This window comes from Schistocerca serialis, chromosome 3 (assembly GCF_023864345.2).
Source record: "Schistocerca serialis cubense isolate TAMUIC-IGC-003099 chromosome 3, iqSchSeri2.2, whole genome shotgun sequence".
NCBI lineage: Eukaryota > Metazoa > Arthropoda > Insecta > Orthoptera > Acrididae > Schistocerca > Schistocerca serialis.
Genome location: NC_064640.1, coordinates 310,011,625 through 310,017,624, shown reverse-complemented (window position 1 = coordinate 310,017,624; position 6,000 = coordinate 310,011,625). Strand labels below are relative to the sequence as shown.

The 6,000-nt window shown below is 37.6% G+C and overlaps 1 protein-coding gene across 1 annotated transcript in view; it reads right to left on the bottom strand.

Annotated features, from left to right (window-relative positions):
- Positions 1-1,336: 1,336 nt before the first annotated feature.
- The window catches only part of LOC126470110 (acetyl-CoA acetyltransferase, cytosolic-like), an 83,587-nt gene continuing 78,923 nt past the window's right edge, over positions 1,337-6,000 (bottom strand). Inside the window, exon 9 of the mRNA XM_050097713.1 lies at positions 1,337-1,800. The gene's annotated coding sequence lies outside the window, so the exon portion shown is untranslated. The remainder of the gene's footprint in view (positions 1,801-6,000) is intronic.

Below are 6,000 nucleotides of genomic sequence, written 5' to 3'. Positions count from 1 at the left end.
ACTGCATACCCTACTAAACATTTTGAGTGTGTTCACACTGTGATTAATTTCATTTCTGTTTTTCACTGGACAGAAAGACTTGGGTGATGGTCTAAATAAGCAACAGATATCATAAACAAAGTCAGCCATTTCAAAGTGTGAGTACTCTCAAGATCAACTGCAATACCAGGGAATATGTACAACCTGATGTGTTACCCTTCCTTCACCTTATTCATTGCACTGTGTCTCAATCAGGCAATTTTCAACATGTTGCTAGAAATATCGAAGACATTTAAAATGCATAATAGATATCATTTCTTCCTTGGCCTGCCTCTCACCTGATATATCACACACTGTGAGTGTTTTGTATTGTGTCAGTATCATGATGATGATACTAGCCCAGCAGTCAATACAGCTGAATGTTTAGCTTTGACAAAAGATATCTTGAATACCATACCTTGGTAATACAATCATAGTCTGCCAGATTCAAAGACATTAAATGTAGCTCTTACCACAGGATTGATGACATCAAATATTGATTTTGGTCCTGAAATGTGAGTGGATTTATCGTTACATTCAAACCTTTCTTTGTTGATATGTGGATTATACCTCATTCATTTATGGTTATTTGCTCATGGTGTTGCAATTTCTGTTTGTCATACAACAGTGAACCAGATCATTGGAAAGCTCATATTAATTTGACTATGTAGAAGAAATTCTGTTTCCCCCCCCCCCCCCCCCCCCTGATGGGCATCACATTTCTAATAGAGATTTGTGTGTTTAATTATGAGATGTACTGTGTTGTGCTTGGAATACACACTAGAAGTTAACATTGCTTGACTGTTGAAAATGAAGTGTTTTACTGCTTTCATGACTGGATTCTCAAGGCTCATATCTTAGATCTTTTCATGGTATTGGAAGAACCCCATCTGGAAAGCTATTTGTTGTTCTGGGAACATTAGCACAAATGAAACGTCAAAATATCTCAAATTCTTGAAAAGCTGAGTACCTAGACATACATAAACACGTAAAACTTCTCTTGTGATTTTCTTGGAATTGCCAGAGGAGTGCACCTTACTATTTGCCCATTATGTTGTTTCAATGGCCTACTAAAGGCATACAAAGTTTGAAGTAAATATATGATCCCAACATCGTGGCCTCCCCTTGTAAGATAGTGTGTATATGTGTATCCTGGTTGACTCTTCCCTTCATGATAAAAGCTATGAAGTATGATAAACGAATGATTGGATAGAATTCTTTGGGAAAAAAAGGTAAAGTATGATCTTGAAATCAAGCAATATATTTCAATAACTTGTGGGACCAGTGGTGTCACACATGTGCAAAAATAAATCATCAATTTTACATTACACTGAATTATTTATTCACCTTTAAGGATTTTAATTATTACAGCCGATTTTCATAAGATCAATTGTCTCATGAATCATTAGTTTTCACTTCAAATAAATATAATTCCTACACCTATAAAAATATTACCCCCAAAAACAAAGTACACATGAGAGCATACTGCATAGACAATGCACAGGGTTTTGTACACAAAACCCTTCTGCCACATACAGTCTACACAATTCCTCTCACTGATCCAGTATAAGTGAAAGACTGTACAAAAAAATAAAGCTAAATTCTTGTATTTTCACACTGTCATAAATAAAATTTGGTACATAAGAGGCCAACATAACCAATAAATGCTATTTAAGAACCACGATCCATAAAAACTGTGCAAATATATAGAATATACTACCAATTTTCTAAAATACGTATGCCACAAACCTTATTGTCGAAAAGGAATGGTGTTATAAAATCCTGAAACAAACATAAAAACATTAATAGTCACACAATTCTAAAATGTATGAGTTAATTTTACTTAGATGAACTCCGCTACTTTATACGTAATTGATGAGATTACAATATAAAAAATTTTTAGATTTTTAATATTGGGAACTGAAAGAAGCTGAAGATTTTTTCAATAATAGATACACCGACAAGCTGTGAAGCTTGAATAATGTCCTTGTTTCTTGCATTTGGGACACACAATAATGCGTTTATTAGAGCCTTCACTAAAACAGCCTGAGACCAATGAGATTGAACTGTTCAAATGGCTCTGAGCACTATGGGACTTAACATCTGTGGTCATCAGTCCCCTAGAACTTAGAACTACTTAAACCTAACTAACCTAAGGACATCACACACATCCATGCCCGAGGCAGGATTCGAACCTGCGACCGTAGCAGTCGCACGGTTCCGGACTGAGCGCCTGAACCGCTAGACCATCGCGGCTGGCAGATTCAACTGTTAAAAGCGAAAAATTCTAAAAGCAGAAATTCCAAAAAGTCACACTCTTCTTATTCATTCACACTGACTTCCACATGATATTCAAACAAAGGGTAGGTAGAATGATTTCAACTGTCTGCACTAAACTTTGCAGTTGCAACATTGATAGACTGATGGGGGAAAGTGTAAAATAAGTACTCACGCAAGTGTGACTGGTTGATCATTAGCAACACAAACTGATGACAAAGCTACTATTCAGTTTTATCATGTTAAATCTGTACACCAATAGCACTGCAGATTGGTGGGGAAAACTGCCCATTTGATGTTATATTCATTGTAGACTTAGTTTCTACAGCAGGTGGTACCATTTTGTTGACAACTTTTAGTTTTTGAAGGATGCTCACACTACGGAACTGCTCAGCGCCAATTTCTAGATCATTTAAAACAGTCTCCAAGCATTTCAAACTGGATAAACAAAGGTTCTGTAGTGTTTCCAAGGGAACCTTATACCATTCTTCCTACAAATAGTCACACATTCAGGTAAGGATGATGGAGGTGGATGGTCATTGAAGGGAGAAGGAAGGAGGACTAAGAGTTTAACATTCTGTCGACTGTGCAGTCATTAGAGATGGAGCACAAACTTGGACTACAAAAAGATGGGGAAGGAAATTGGCCATGCACTTTCCAAAAGGAAACATACCAGCATTTGCCTGGAGTGATTTAGGAAAAGTACGAAAAACCTATTTTGGATGGCTGGTCAGGGATTGCACTTTCATCCTCCCAAACATGAGTCCAGTGTGTCACTGAAGAGGATTGTGGCCATGATCAGGCACCCTTCTCTCCAAAGCAGAACACAAAGGCTGAATAATATCAAGATCTAGTGACTGTGGCGGTCAGGGGAGATGTGACAATTCATCCTCATGCTCAAAAAACCAATCCTGAGCAATGTAAGCTGTGTGAACAGGGGCAATGCCATCTCAGATCACATCCCCATTGGGGAACCAAGACTGTACCATAGGATGGACCTTATCAGCCAAAATGGTCACACAACCATGGCAGTATTGTGATCTTGCAGAGTAAGTATGCGGGTCCATGGAATACCATGATATGGCTTGCCAAATCATCACTAAACCCTCACCATGTTTCACTCTTTGGACACAAACAAGCCAGAAGTTGGAAACAGTGTGAAACAAGACTCATCCAACGTAATGACTTTCTTCCATTGTTCTATAACTAAGATTTTATGGCTTTGGCATGATGTTTTCCTGCTACAGGCATTTTCATCACTAATGAGTGGTATTGGAATTCCAGCTTGCCCTGCAACTCCCTGCTTATGAAGTTCCATTTGTATTGTTTTGAGGCTGATAGGGTTTTTGAGTGTCATATTTAGTTCTACAATGACTTTTGCAGATGTCGTGCTCTTATTACGGCCACAATCCTCTTCAGTGACACACTGGACTCATGTTTGGGAGGATGAAACTGCAATCCCTGTCCAGCCATCCAAAATTAGGTTTTTCGTACTTTTCCTAAATCACTCCAGGCAAATGCTGGTATGCTTCCTTTTGGAAAGTGCATGGCCAATTTCCTTCCCCATCTTTTTGTAGTCAAGTTTGTGCTCCGTCTCTAATGACTGCACAGTCGACAGAATGTTAAACTCTTATTCCTCCTTCCTTCTCCCTTCAATGACCGTCTATCACCATCACTTACACACTTTTGTCCCTGTCGTGACTTTGCAGATGATGTTTTCGCACTCTTCCTGCATGCAGCATAAATCTTTGATATGGTGCCTCTTGAGACACTCAACACTTCAGCTAACTCGGTTATGGAAGCACCCACCATACGAGCACCAACAATTTGCTCTGACATGATGCGCTCATAACTACACAGAACACTGTTCTGACCGTGATTGATACCTGCAACATATTGAGGATATTTCACAGGTGCTGTTTGGGGTCAAATACAACAGCACAACCTGCAAGCTTGCCTAACATCTGTATTTACATTCAAACATGCACATCATGCAATGCTTTTGTAGTTTCGTACAACCCACAGTTATGCCATAGCCAAATGTATTCATGTTGCTGAACACCGTCATAATCATTTCTCAAAAGTAGTGACTGAGGACACTGTTTTACATTTGCATAATGTTTCTACTTTTCTGGTGTGTAATGCATTTTGATTTGGCACTTCACTCACTGCAGTCATTATTTTGATGTCCCTACAATGGCAACACACCAGCTGGTATCCTGCAATGTGATTTAAACAACAATTTTGAAGCATTTATGTCAAAACAGGCAGTCTTTTCCAATAAGTGCTCACAAGTAAATACATGTTTAAGAAAAGATTAAATATTCATGAACTTACTTTTATTATGTAATTGACAATATATTTATCTTTAGACCAAATTTTGAAACATATTCTGACCTCCTGTTGAAACTAGCCATTTTCTAGATACTCCATTCATATATCCTAACAAATCTCATTGGGCATATAATGTGGCACATCATAGCAATTGACAACAATATAATACACACCAATCATTCTGCTGATGACTCATCTCACAATGGACATGGTTGAGACTAGACATGAAAGTGATTAATGTAACTTGCCAAAAAACTTTCATCCAACATGTTTAAAGTTTTATATAATTTTGTTAGTTAACCTGAATGGCAAATATCCATATCATAACTTTCAGTTCAATTTGATTATAATTTTATATTATTACCGATAACTGATACGCACTTCATAGCTGTAGCTATCTTCATCGGATACGTCAATTAGTGCGACACTATTAGTTGCTAAATTACCAAACGTTTCAGTGATCACTATCACCATGTTTCAGCACTGCTTTTGCAGAAGCACAAAACATGGGTGTGAAACAAAGGCTGAGCTTGTTCCCCGCACCAATATTCTCCCTGTGACTGTCTAAGTGTTCACTTTTTGACTGTTCATGATTACTTGCTACATTAAAGTACCTGCGCAATAGAAATGAAATGTGTGTACGTAAGCACTGTAAACTTTTCTTTTGATGATGACTATGACTAGGTGCAAAGGTCTGGTAATCTCATGCACTTAAGCAGGTATATGTATACATGTTTGTGATTTTCTAAGTTTTGTATTATTTTGTGAATGAAAAAATTTAACAGTTGTTACTTATTCCACATCACTGAAGGCCACTGTACTTAGGACCTGTGTAAGGGACATATAGGATGTCAGTGTCCTGTAAATGTTTATTGAGCATTTTTTCTAAGGATCTCCTCACTATAAGAAATATTTGAGTTTTGTGTTTCATTAATAATGATGATATCAGAAGTTTGTTCATGCTCATAAAGCACAAGGATAGGGATGGAAACTGGCCATATTCTTTTCAATGAAACCATCCCAAAATATGTCAATCAGTTTACAGAAATCCTTGAGAAGCTAAACCTGGACTGTCGGACAGGAGTTTGAACCCAAACTCTTCCAAATGAACGTCCTGTGGTGTAACCACGGCACCATATGGCTCAATTCCTCAGTTTGGGTAAGAGAATTGAACAAAGTTTGTGATTCTATGGAAAGAACAGAAAATCTAATCTAATTTCATCTTCTGAGTAATCTCTATGGTGACTGCTTCTCACAGTGGATATATGCAGCTGAGTGAATCTGGATTCTATATCCGAAAAACTCATTACATAATTGCCTCAAGATAAATTAATACTGCATTGCTATCAGTCCAAAAATTTCTCAGAATTT